Source organism: Macaca nemestrina, chromosome 5 (assembly GCF_043159975.1).
Source record: "Macaca nemestrina isolate mMacNem1 chromosome 5, mMacNem.hap1, whole genome shotgun sequence".
Classification (NCBI taxonomy): Eukaryota; Metazoa; Chordata; class Mammalia; order Primates; family Cercopithecidae; genus Macaca; species Macaca nemestrina.
Genome location: NC_092129.1, coordinates 23161607 through 23175163, shown reverse-complemented (window position 1 = coordinate 23175163; position 13557 = coordinate 23161607). Strand labels below are relative to the sequence as shown.

Genomic DNA, 13557 nt, shown 5'->3' with positions numbered 1-13557 from the left:
AAGGCAGTATTCAAAACAATTTGTTTTATATTCTTTTGTAAATCAAAGAACTTTGTTCCTTATCTCTAAATTCTCTTAATTTATGTTATTGCTGAAAATTAAATATTTGAATCATAAATTCTTAAACATGATTTATAATGTCATTATAGCTCTGTTGCCGGTGGAGGGTGTCCACGTTCTTGGTGCTTTGAACAAAGAATTGGACAAAATACACAAAGCAAGGAAAAAATGAAGCAACAAAAGCACAGATTTATTGAAAATGAAAGCACACTCAACAGAAAATGAAAGCAGGAGTGGGCTCAAGCAAGCAACTCAAGGACCTGGTTACAGAGTTTTCTGGGGTTTAAATATCCTCTAGTCTAGTTTCCCATTTTGTTACGTGGTGTACACCCTATGTAAATGAAGTAGTGTCCCATGATCAGTCTGATTGGTTGCAGAAAGCGACCAATCAGAGGCTGAAGTGAAGTTACAAAGTTAACAGCCTATGCAGACGTGTGATTGGTTGTGGAAAGTGACCCTTCAGAGGCTGAAGTGAAGTTGCAAAATTACACTTCTATGCAAATGAAGACCTGGCCCATGACCAGCCTGAGTGGTTGCAGGAGAGGACCAATCAGAGGTACTTTCAGTTTTTCATCTGCCACACAGAAAGGGCAGGGCAGGTGGAGGGCGTTTGCAAAGGGAGCAGTAGCCTCTGATGCTTTTGTTACTTGGGTGTGAAAAGGAGATTTTTAGTTCTAGGAAGTCAGCGTGAATTGGTCTTAGGTTCCCTGCCTCCAGACCTTGTTCTCCTGCCTCAGCTCTAGTAAGTTTGCAGAAATTAAAATTGTTGGAGGCATAGTTTTATATCTTTATGGACCTCAGTTTTACCTTCAGTATGTATCATTCATTCATTCATTTTTGCCATCATTTTGCTTCTCAGCCTGGTAGAGAGAGTATGATTGCTGGACCCTTAGCCAGCTGAGCTGAACTGAATTGATTTTAGAGATGTGTGATGAACCCATGGACCTAGAAAGGCTCTTGTCACACAATTATGAATGTAGGTGGTATGGCTCCGATGACCGGAGGAACACCAGGGTCCTTTGTCTTGCACCGGCTTAAATAAAGAGACACGGACGCATGTGGAGTGCTTTTAAGGAGCAGAGAGAGTTTAATAAGGGGGAAAGGAGGAGGCTGCCCTGTACAGAGATGGAGGAGGTCTCCAAGCTGAGAGGGGTAACTTCGAGTGTGGAAAACAGCTAGTTATATTAGGAGGCTGGAGGAGGCAGTGTCTGATTTGGGGCCCAGGGGATTGGTTTGACCAGGTATGTCACTCACATAACCCGCCAAAAAAAATGGGCCCTCCCACCCTAGCCTTTTAGTATGCAAATGCAGGGGGCTATGATATCCTATACACATGGGGATATGTGGCAGTGGCCATGATGCTAGGCACTTGTGACAAGGAGTCGAGGCAGGAATTGCCATATTGAACGGATCCAGTTTCAAATGGCTGGCGTTTGCATATCAAAGCTTGCCGGCTCAGCCCTTCGAGCTGTTTTTCTGCTAGGCAATGAATGTTTCTGGAGCTGCTTTAAAAGAAAAAAACCTTGCCAAGGACCCCTTGTCCTATCTGCTTAAAATAATTCTTTTTTTTTTTTTTTAATTTGTAAATGTTTATTAACTGTCAGTGACCGAGACAGGGGAATCAGATGATGGGAGTTTGCAGCAGGCAGTGCACCTTGAATAGGAAACAGAGTGAGGGGAGCTTGCCCAGGACCCATTAGTGGTGAGGAAAAGCAGATGGAGATGCTTATAGTGGTGTTCTGCATGCGCGCGCGCGTGTGTGTGTAAATGCAGAGAAAAAAATCGGAAACACCTAGAACTGACCTCAGTAATCACATCTGGGGAGAGGGGAGGGCAGTGCTGTTCTATGCAGAGAATACCTGACAGTATGTGTTTTCTGAGGTAGGTGCATGGATACACAAGCAGAAATATGCATTAACTATGTCTTGTTCATCAATGAAAATGCAAATATCTAACAGGATGACACACTGTAAGAAAATACAACGAAAATGCTAATACCAAACTCTTGGCACACTATAAGAAAAATGACGCTCAACTTTTTACTGTCGTGAACTCCAGCTTTCACTTGCTATCCGCCTGATGGCGAGGGGATTGCGGCCATGCCCATGCTGGTGAAAGGTCATGGGCATGCATCCTATCCCTGAGGGGAGTTATTCATCATCTTCCTCAGGGTCACTGATCTCTTTATAAATCATTAGATACTTTCTCTCTTGCAGTCTGTGGATCCAGACATATTCCCCCTTTTCTTGGGTCCAGATGTCTTATTAGTCTTCTCAGAGGTACTTTCTTTTCCCGGGGGACACAGCTGTTTCCCATTGCTTCGTGAGCCAGATGCTTCTGGCACTCCCTTCAAATAATTTCCTTCCTCTGCTGGCTTCTTGGGCATCATCTTTGGAAAGTTTCCATGTAGCATACCGAAAGCCATCTGAGGATGTTCATCCTGATTCCCACAGTTTTAATCTGTATCAAAGTCATTCCTTGGAATTCTGCGGCCCATTTATTGTACATGAAAGGTGGGAGGGTGGCCTAGAGACCTAGTTTAGTCATGGTCTCATAGTTTCTCTTCATATACACATAGGTGATTTTCTGTGAGTTTTTCAGCTTTTCCCACTCTTTCTTAGATAAGTATCTGGCAGTATCATTGAAGGCCTTGTTTGTGTCTCTTCTCTGATATCTGAGCATCATCCTTGGGTCTCTTTGCAAACATGCTGTCTCCGTTCATAGCGTTGGGAGCAGTCTGACCTCGGAGACGAAGCAGCCACGGCGAGGTTGGCAGCAGCAGCGGCAGTGAGGGCAGTGGCCAACTAATTTTTTAGTAATTCCTGTAACATTCTCCCCTGAGATGTCACCCTAACTGCTGGTTAGGTGTTTCATTTAAAAGCAAAGGTACCTCCCACTTCAGCTGTAAGGACATCTAAGGCCCGTCTATTCTGTGCTCCTACTGAGGCTGAAGAGTCTATAGATTGTGGTTGTGCCTCTATGGCCCCTACAGTTGCTTTCCATCTTCTCTGCATTATAAGAGAGATATTAAGTATTGATCTTTCAAGGAGAGGGAATGCCCATAAACCAGAATATACCTCTGGCTGTAGAATTTCCCATCCATGGTTTTTCTAAGATGAGATTGTCATGTGCATGCCCTCCCCAGTTAAATCTCCATATGAGGGCATAGAAATGATAGATCTCTTTGTCCGACGTATTCAAAATGGTACAGTTTCTAGAAAAAGTTAGGCATGTCCCCAGATGATGCTGCCATCTTGGTAGAATTTAAAAATAATAAGTTGGGAACTACTGGAGCTATAGTACAAGTTCTCTTCCAATGCCTTGGGAGGGCTAAGTGTATCCAGGAGCCACAAAGAAAATATAGCCCTGTTCCTTGAAGGGATGGTTCTAAGTTGTGGCTTGTGAGAGACACTGGCAGATTTTTCTCATATCTTAGAAGTTTCCTTTCTTTACGTATAATAGAGGCATCCTTGGGATAAAGATAACCATATTTAGTCATTTACGATGTCATTTGGAATTTGACATGCCAAGTGAAAAGGGTCCACCTGACAAATGGAGTTTTGAAAAATTAGAGACGAAATAGGGCCCTGGTGAATATCTCAGATGATTTTTGTGGCAAGGGTGTCAGTCCAGATGTCTTCAGTTCGCCCAAAGATCTGTAAGCTGCCATTATTAGCAAACATCATACAAGGGTCTGGAATTCCATGGGTAGGGTGGAAGTTTGGAAAGACCCATGTGTTATTTTTTACATTATAGTCAAGGTGGTTACTTAGAGCATGCCACTCCCATCGGTACTTCCAACCAGAAGGAGAGGCTAGATTCTGAAAGCCCCCCACTAGGGCTTCTATCCTTGTAGATCACCCTTGTTGCACTCTCCTCAAATCTTTGAACTATCAGCAATTACAAGTGTGATGTTAAAATATCTGAGATCTCCCAAGTATGATCCTTCCCCACTGCTTTTAAAGCAGAGGGAGGCATTTGCTATTACTCAGTCAACTTTTCCAGGCCTGAGGGTGTGAAGCTTATCTTTGGGAGAAAGTTTTTTGATGCTGGGGCAAAGTGTTTTCCTGGGAAGAGTTAGTCACCCAATTGAAAGTGTTCCCATGCCATGTCCCATTTATGCCTGGTAAGTCTTTAAGCGTTAAAGGTAAAGCCAACAAAGGGAATCCTAAGATGCTGAGTTCCGGGTAACTGTAAGTTTCCTTAGTGTCACTGAACTGAGCGAACCACTTAGGACAGACCTGACAATTAGTCTTGTACAAATGGGCCATGGCAGATATTGTAGGAGCTAAATGGTGCGATGTATTACGAAGTCCAGTAAAAAGTCGTAACAGATTTAGTGATAGTAAAACTCTCATGTTTACTTCCTGTTAGTAACCGTTATTCCTGCTGTGAGGTTAATAATTAAGCCCAATGCTGTAGTAATTGAGATTCTCCCTCTGACATTCCACCCTGGGGGTGCTGCAGTATATAGTTCTACTGCAAATAGCAGAGTGAGTATAGCAATTCCTGCAAGGAGTAGTAGTAAACAATTCCCACCAGAAAGAAGTTCTGATATTTGGCTCAAAAGGAGAGGTAGAAATGACAAAATGTATTTGTTGAGGTAGGGGTGAGACTGCATAAGATGATTAGTTCTCATTCAGTTACTTATCTTTTGTGATTTTCAGCTTAAGATCTTCTGTTTTTTCACATTGCTATTCAGGACGTTCCTCTGGGCTGTCGGGGGTTGCTCCCTCAGCTCTCCAGGCTTTGATTTGAGTGTGATGTATCTATGAGTCGGTTGATTCCTGTACCTTTTATTGTTGGGGGAACTGGAAGAACAGTGTAATTACAGCCCTTCCTAGGTTGGGCTTAGGGAGGGAGAGAGAGAAGGGAGAACCTTTACCAGTACCAAATCTCCCGGGTTAAATAGAAGTGTCCCTGTTTCCCGGGGTTGGGCTTTCGCTAATTGTGCTAATTCCTGTTGGAAGTCAGCCAGAGAGGTTACATGCTTAACTAGCTCAGAGGTTTCCCGATCTAATAGAAAATCATTGGTAAGGAAAGGGTGTCCATACAGCATCTCAAAAAGGCGAAGACCTAATTTTGAAGGGGTTTATCTTACTCGTAGTAAGGCCATGGGAGGAAGAGTGACCCAAGGAAGGTGAGTTTCTTGGGACAATTTTCTGAGGTGTCTCTTGATAATATCATTAGTTTTCTCTACCTTTCCTGAGGTTTAGGGTCTCCAAGCCCAATGGAGATGATATTCTATGCCTAGTGCTTTTGAGACCCTTTGTGTGACAGCTGCCTTAAATGAGGGCCCATTATCACTTTGTAGGTACTTAGATGAAAGCAGGGAGTTATTTCATTAACTAACACTTTTATTACCTCAGAGGCTTTTTCTGTACGACATGGAAATGCTTCTACCCGCTTAGTGAAGGTATCTACCCATACAGCAGGTATTGAATGCTCTTTGTCTTTGGCATGTGGGTGAAGTTCGTCTGCGACTCCTCCCTTGGGTATCTTTCTGTTCTTTGGGTTTGAGCAGGAAGGAGTCGCCTGTTCAGGGGATTATTTTTAAGACAGACTTCATAAGCATTAACAACTTGCTTGATTGTGTTTAGTAAGTTCTCGCCTAAAAACAATCTCTGGGCATATTGATGAGTTTTATCATTTCCCAAGTGAAAAGCTTGGTGAAGCACTTTAAGGACTTTCCATTGGCTGGAGGCTGGCACGTGGAGTTAGCCGTCTTGCGACTGTAGCCATCCTGAGGGCTGAAATGTATACCATCGAGAAGTGGCCCATCCTATTTCTGTGGGTGAGTTCTGAGGTTTAATTCTCTTACGGAGCCTTCCCAGATTAAAGGGGTTTGAAGTGTGTTGTCTTGAGCCTTCCTTGCTGCTGACTTAGCTGCCTGATCAGCTAATCTATTTCCTTTGGCTATCTCATCTGTTCCCGTTTGATGTCTCCTACATTGCATCACTGCTGTTTCTCATGGAAGGAGAACTGAGGATGATAACCTGTGATACTTTATAGGAGATCCATTGGTGGTAAGAAAATGCCTTTCGTTCGAAATGACAGCATAAGCAGGGAGAACCAGGAAGGCATATTTGGAGTTTGTGTAAATATTAGCTACCTTTCCTTTGCTTAATTCAGTTGTTCTTGTAAGAGCGATTAGCTCAGCTAATTGAGCGCTTGTGCCTGGAGGGAGTGACGCACTTTCAGTGATGTCATGTAGAGTGACTACTGTGTATCCTGCCTTACAGATCCCTTGTTCTACAAAAGAGCTCCCATCTGTCAACAGGGTCCAGTCTGGGTTCTCTAGGGGAGTTTCCTTGAGATCTTCCCTGGCTGCATAGGTCTGTACTATGATTTGTTCACAGTCATGCTCAGATTCCCCAGTTTCTTCCTGGTGGAAGGTGGCTGGATTTAGGTGAGAACAAGTCTTTAATTGGATGTTGGAACCCTTTAACAGCAGGGCCTGATATTTAAGAAGTCAGCTATCTGTTAGCCAGAGGCTCCCCCTAGAGCGCAGTAGTCCTGCCACGTTAGGTGGGGCATAAATAAATCATTTTCCACGGTTAATTTAGAGGCTTCTGGGACCAAAAGAGCCACTGAGGCAATGGCTGGGAGGCATGCTGGCCATCCTTTAGCCACCAACTCAAGTTCCTTACTTAGGCAACCCACACTGGCTGTTGACCTGGGCCTGTGTTAATACTCCCAGGGCCATTCCCTTCTTTTCTCATACATACAGATTGAAGCCCTTCCCTGTAGGAAGGGTGAAAGCTGGTGCCTTAAGCAAGGCTTGCTTCAGCTGGTCAAGGTTTGAGCTTCAGGTTCCCAGGTTAAAAGATAAGTTTTAGCTCCCTGAGTTTCTTTTATGAGGTTGTGTAAGTTTCTTTTATGAGGTTATATAATGGACAGGCTATTTCACCACACTCAGGTATCCATAGTCTACAAAGTCCTGTAATGCCCCAAAATCCTCTGAGTTGCTTGAGGGTTTTGGGGAGGAAAAGGAAGAAATAGTCTCAACCCTCTCCTTCCCTAATGCTCTGGTCCCCTCAGACAGCACTAGGCCTAGGTATACTTCACTGAGGTTTTGCAGAGCTGGGCCTTGGGTTTTGAAACCTTATATTCTCTGTTAGCTAAGAAGTTGAGAAGAGCTTCATTGCCTTCCTGAAAAGCATCCTCCGTTGGGGCACAGAGCAGAATATCATCAACGTATTGCAAGACCTTAACTTAAGGATGAGAGAACTCAGAGAGGTCTTGTGACAGTGCCTGTCGAAACAGGTAAGGACTATTTCAAAATCCCTGAGGCAGCACCATCCATGTTAACTGGGCAGTCTGGCCGGAGGGATATTCGAAGGCAAACAGGTATTGAGAGTCAGGGTGTAACGGTGTACAGTAGAAGGCATCCTTTAAATCTAGGACTGTAAACCATTTAGTTCCCTCAGATATTTGAGTTAACAGGGTATAGGGATTAGGGACCACTGGATGGGTTGGAACTACAGCTCCATTAATGAGGCAAAGGTCCTGAACTAGGCTCCATTCCCCATTGGGTTTCTGTGTTCCTAATATTAGGGTGTTGCAGGGGCTGTTACAGGGTTTGAGGAGGCCTTGCATCTTTAGGTTATTAGTAATGGCTTCTAGCCCTTTCTTAGCCTCTGGCCTTTGGGATAATATCTCTGGTTAGGAAAAGAAGATATCCTTAAGATAGATCTGGACTGGCCTAGCAGTTATAGCTCAACCTATTCTTCCTTAAGTTGCCTACACTTCCAAATTAATATTGGCTTCCATCAGGGGAGACAGAGTTTGTCCTGGGGCTGTAAAGATGCTGCAGGCGCCCATGCAAGCTAGAATGTATCTACCTAATAAAGGAGTGGGACTTTCAGGCATGATTTAAAAGGCATGTTTAAATAGTAAGTCTCCCCATCTGCAAAAGGGGTTGAGAAAAATATCAGGTTAGAGTTTTTCCTGATACACCCCTTATGGTAGTGCTCTGGGAAGAGGGGGACCCTGAATTAGAGACGAGGAGAAAGAGACTGGCCCAGTATCCAGAAGGAGATCTACCTTCCTTCTTTCAATTTCCAGAATCCCTCAGGGCTCCTGTGTTGTGATGGCAGTCTGAGTCGCTGGAGCTGGGGGTTTAAGCCCTGGGACCCATCAGTCGTACTGGACCATCTGTGAGACTGGTTCTGAACCCACTGACCTATGCCTCTGGGGGCAGATCCGTCTCCAGTGGTCTCCGCCACAGGCTGGACGGGGTCGAGGTGGCTTCGTCTTGCTGCCTGGGCATTCCTCCTTAAAATGCCCTGACTTGCCACATTGATAACAGCTAGTGGATGTACCTCAGGGATCCTGAACTTTACAAGCTTGCGACGCTACTACTAGAGCCTCTGTTCTTCACTTGTATTTCCTCTCCTTTTCTTGGACCTCCTCCTGATCCCTATTGTAAAAGACTGAAGTGGTTATTCTCAGGAGGTTCTCTAGGGTGCTATCTGGTCCTATAGCTTGTTTCTATAGTTTCTTTCCAATATTGGGAGCTGACTGTGTAATAAACTTGTCCTTCAGGATTAACTGTCTCTCAACTGAATCAGGATAAAGAGGTGTGTTTTATTAGTGCCTCTCCTTAGCCTTTCCATAAAGGCTGTGGGATTCTCATCTGGTTTTGATCTATCATAGATAGAGTAATCAAGAGGTTTGGCCCTGGTCTTCCATAGGCTCTCTAATATAGACCTTAAGAAGTGCTTCCTTTTCCATTCATTTCCTGAGTTATTGGAGTTCCAATCAGGGTTATCTGCCGGAACTGCTTCCCTTCCTAGTGGGAATGGAGTTTCCACTTACTCCTTACTTTCCTTGTCTCCTCTTTTTCTCCTTGGTCTGCTATCGGAGGCATGTTGCTCATATGCATATTTTTCTGCTGCCTGTGGAACTCTGCCGGCTTTTCAGCCCCAGTGAGGGTCTGACTTAGCAGCAACATAACATCCCTCCATGTGAGATCAAACACCTGAGTTAAATTTTGGAAAATTTCTATATACCTATTGGGGTCATCAGAAAATTGGGCCAAGTCTCTGTTTATTTGCTTAAGGTCCTGTAATGAGAAGGGAACTTGAACCCTCATGGCACCATTCCTGTCAGGCATTTCCTACAGAGGTAAGAGTGAAGTGGGGAGAGTGGGATATACTGGAGATAGTGGAGCTGGAGGAGCTGATAGTATGATTGGAGGCGGACTGGAAGGATTGGGACATTCAATAGCTGTCTCAGATTGCTCCTCTAGAACCTGCTTTAGCTCTGGGGAACTATTCCCTGTGGCTGCTAAAAGAACTGGGTTGGTTGTACAGAACTTGTAAAGGTCTGGGCTGTTTCACAGGGCAAAGAAAGTCTATACATAGGGTATCTCAGTCCATTTGCCCTTCTGTTTGGAGAAAAGATCTAACTGTTGGATAATATTAAAATCAAGGCTCCCCCCGGCAGGCCAAGTTTGTCTGTCCTCAAGATAGTAAGAAGGCCATTCCCTTGTGCAATAGAATATGAGTTACTTTTTCCTCAAAGTCTCAGGGTTGAAGGAGTCCCAGTGGTTTAAAATACATTCCAGAGGAGTGCATGCTGAAGACGATCTGTTGCCCATCTAGACAGAGAAGTGAGAATAAAAGTGTCCTTTTAGTTTCCTTTTGGTGTATGACTCAGGGTGGAGAAGAAAACAGTAGGGGGCATTCCCCTATTTTCCCTCCCTGGTTCCTGGGTCCCGGCACCCAGTTAAATGTGCCGCCCATGGCTGTAGTTGTGACCCTCCAAGCCGTGGCACCAGAGAAATGACTTTTGAGGCCTAGTCACACTCACCGAACTAGTCCTAGTCCTCTGCTTATTATTTCACTTTGACCTCCTAGACTTGTGTGACCTGTGTGCCTCCCTAAAAAAAAAAAAAAAAAAAAAGATCTCAGGGAAAACTGTGTAACTGGGCAAGGCCCCAAGGATTATGCCAGATTCAACTCTATATCCTGCTATTATGGCCCGTGCTAAAGCATTTACCCTTAGAAAAATGGTTCTAGTTAACTTCTGGACTTAAATCCCCTTACTAATTAAGTACTGTCTCAGTTGGAGACAGAAAAGGTGAGTTAAAGGAATGTAGGAACCAAATGGCTGTTTTCCTGCTGATGGAACAATATTGAGACTAAAATTCGGCTATGGAAGACATTTAATTCCTAACTGTTGAAAGCAGAATTTTCCCATTCCTGTAAGAGGCTTAGAGCCTGATTTCTAGCAGTGCAAAAGGAAGCTGCGGTGTTAGCATTGAAAAAAAAAAAAAAAAAAAGTGCCTCATGTAGAGGATTTCTGATTCCACTAGGTGGCACTGTTGGCTCAGAAATACTATGTGCTCCTCAGACAAGTGATAGAGACCTGGAAATGCCATGTGCTCTCCAGACCAAGGGGCTGAGAGAGAAATGCTCACTGTCTGGGAGGAACCCTCTGTTCTAGAAGATTGCAATTGCATGCCTGAGTTAAACTCCCGGTTACTAAATTCCCACACAGTCGACACAACGCAGAGAGAGTAAGAGACCGTGGATAGAAAAGGAAGGAAAGGTTCGTGACTGAATAGCTGAGGATTCTCTGCCAGCACCTGAAATGGGCTGTTGGACGCTGGGTCTAGTCCAGAGGCCTTTGAATCACACCAGGGTGTGTCCTGCCCAGATATGCTCAGTTGCCTCAGAACTTTTTCCAGCCTTGCGCAATGGCGAGGTCTCCTCATGAAAGAAAACTGATTAGAAATATGGCTAACATTCCCAATGACCTGTGGGTATTGGGGGGTTCTCCATGTTCTTACCAGCAAGCCTCACATCTGAGTCTTTAGAACGGCAGCCAACGATAAATGTATCTAACCAGCAGATGGATGCCTTTTGATTTTAAAATAGAGGCCAAGAGCACCTTGGAATGATAGAACAGATTTTAAGCTCACTTGTATAATCACCACTCCAACGAATGTTGTACCTCGGATTCCTGGCCAGTGCACCAAAATGATACGGCTCTGATGACTGGAGGGCAACTTTTCTCACGCTGGTTTAAATAAAACGACATGGATATATGTGGAGTGGTTTTAAGCAGCGGAGAGAGTTTAATAAATTGGCGAGAAAGAAGGAAGAGGCTCCCCCATACAGAGACAGAGGGAGGGGGGCTCCAAGCTGAGAGAGGGAACCTTGAGTGCAGCAGAAAACAGCCAGTTTAGGAGGCTGGAGGAGCTGGTGTCTGATTTCCATAGGGCTCAGGAGATTGGGTTGACCAGGTATGTCATTCATGTAACCCACAAAATTCTGGCCCTCCCACCCTAACCTTTTAATATGCAAATGCAGGGCACCATGATGATCTACAAACATGGGGCGATGTGGGGGTGGCCACGATGCTAGGCACTTGTAGTGACAAGAAGAAAGTGGATATCGCCATATTGAGTGGACCCGTTTTCTAATGGCTGGCATTTGCATATCAAAGCTTGCTGGTCTGCCCTTCAAATCATTTTTCTGCGATGCAAGAAACGTATCTGGAGCTGCCTTAAGAGAAAAAAAGCTTGCCAAGGACCCTTTGTCTTCTCTATCTGCCTAAAATAATTTCTTAATAACTCCTATAATATAGGGAGATTATTGACTCCATAGCTCTCCAAACAGTGCAGGTAGATTAAGGACAAGATTATCATTTATTATCTGTCCTATCATAAAGTAATAGTTTTATTTCTAAGAAACTTTATGTTTTCAAAACTTACATCCCATGACAGTTTGATTTGTAAAAATTTTTGTAGGAGAGAAGTAACACTTACGGCTCTCTACAGGTCAACTGCCTGATGAGACTTAATCTTAAATTGAAACTAGTGTGAGATGTCCAGAAAATAGTAGAGTTGAATGACATTTTAAAAGGCAGGCAAGAAAAAAATTCTATTTTTTTTTTGTAAATGTAAAAAGGAGCTGGTTTTTTTTGTTTTTTTTTTTTCCCTGACCAGCTTCCTGCCCACCCCTGCCCCTTGACTGAATTGGAAAATATTTTACTTTGCATTGTTGACCTCTTTGAGCCATACATCAAATTGTCCTTTAAATTGGTAGTAATCTGGCTAGAGATCAGAATGCCTGTCTTTTTGTTTTTTTAAAAAACAGCTTTTCAGCCAGGCATGGTGGCTCACGCCTGTAATCCCAGCACCATGGGAAGCCAAGGGGGGCAGATTGCTTGAACCTAAGAGTTCAAGACCAGCCTGGATATCATGGTGAAACCATGTCTCCACAATAAATACAAATACTAGACAGGTGTTGTGGCACATGCCTGTAGTCCCAGCTACTTGGGGGACTGAGATGGGAGTATTTCTTGAGCTCAGGAGGTTGAGGCTACAGTGAGCTAAGATTGCGCCATTGCACACCAGCCTGGGTGACAGAGGGAGACTTTGTATCAAAAAAACTGAAACAAAAAACCAGTGTTAGAAAGAAGTGCTTGGTGCCGCAAAGAAGAAATCGCACTCAGGCAAGAAGTTTTCTCAGCAAGGCAATTTACTTCTACAGAAGGGTGCTGCCTGCATCAGTCATGCTCACAAGAGCACACCTAACAAAGGAGAGAAGGGTTTTTATTCCTAACACAGTTCCTGTTTCTGTGTCCTTTCCCCATTGGCTGGGGTTGGACCAAACAATCTAAATTAACCCCACTGGCTAAGACTTAAACCTTTCTAAGTATGGTGAACACACAGTTTGCTAAGAGAGGAGGGGAGGGAGAGACTGTCTGTTGCTAAGGTGGGAAGAGTTGCCTACAGAACAAGTTCAAGGCGTGTTTCGACATGTATGGGTTCAACAGAGTTGTTGTTCATAGAGTGACAGGTTTGCTAGTTACAGATTAAGCTGAGGAACAAGCGCTCATTACAGATCAAGCAGAAAGGGCTGTGTACAGAGCAAGAGACCAAGGGAACTTTGAAGAGGAACTTACTGTCCTTAACAGTTTCCCCCTTTTGATTTTATAGTTCTTCCCCTTCAAATTTGTTTAACATATTTTATATTTGTTGTTCTTCTTGTTCGTTTAGGAGTAGGAACGTATTTGAGTAGGGTAGAGGAGAATCGAGAGGGGTTTTGGTGAGGGCTTTTTCTATAAGCCTTTGCACTAATCTACGAATACGAGCTATGATGCAGCAGCCTACAAGAATGAGTACACCTGTAACAATTGCAAGCGGAGTAAAGGTTATGAATCCCTTCCATTTTCTAAACCATTTTTTCCATGAGACTAGAGAATAATTCTAGAATTCTATTCTAGAATTTTTGGCTAATTCATTTGCTAGGGTGGTAAGGCTCTGTAAGGCTTTTGTAATTGTTCCATCGGGTGCTGTGTTGTTAGTGATAAAAGCATTGGGCCCCAATTATGACACAGACCCCACCTTTTTCAACTAATATTATGTTCAGGGCTATTCTGTTTTCCCAGGCCATCTGGCTGGTGAAGCCTAATTGTTCAGCTGTTCCTTTAATGGCATCCCTAGTATAACTGACAAACTGCTGTTGATTATGGTAAATG

At 43.9% G+C, this 13557-nt stretch overlaps 1 protein-coding gene and 1 pseudogene across 14 annotated transcripts in view; one reads left to right on the top strand and one right to left on the bottom strand.

The window, feature by feature from the left end:
• The window catches only part of LOC105465504 (centrosomal protein 85 like), a 311447-nt gene that overhangs the window by 112462 nt on the left and 185428 nt on the right, over positions 1–13557 (top strand). The window contains exon 1 of one of the 14 annotated variants that reach the window (XM_071096362.1): positions 628–7326. The exons of the other annotated variants lie outside the window; for them this stretch is intronic. The gene's annotated coding sequence lies outside the window, so the exon portion shown is untranslated. Of the gene's footprint in view, positions 1–627; positions 7327–13557 lie in introns of those variants that run through there. 14 annotated transcript variants of the gene reach the window in all.
• LOC112423812 (protein SSX7 pseudogene) lies at positions 2211–2782 on the bottom strand (annotated as a pseudogene).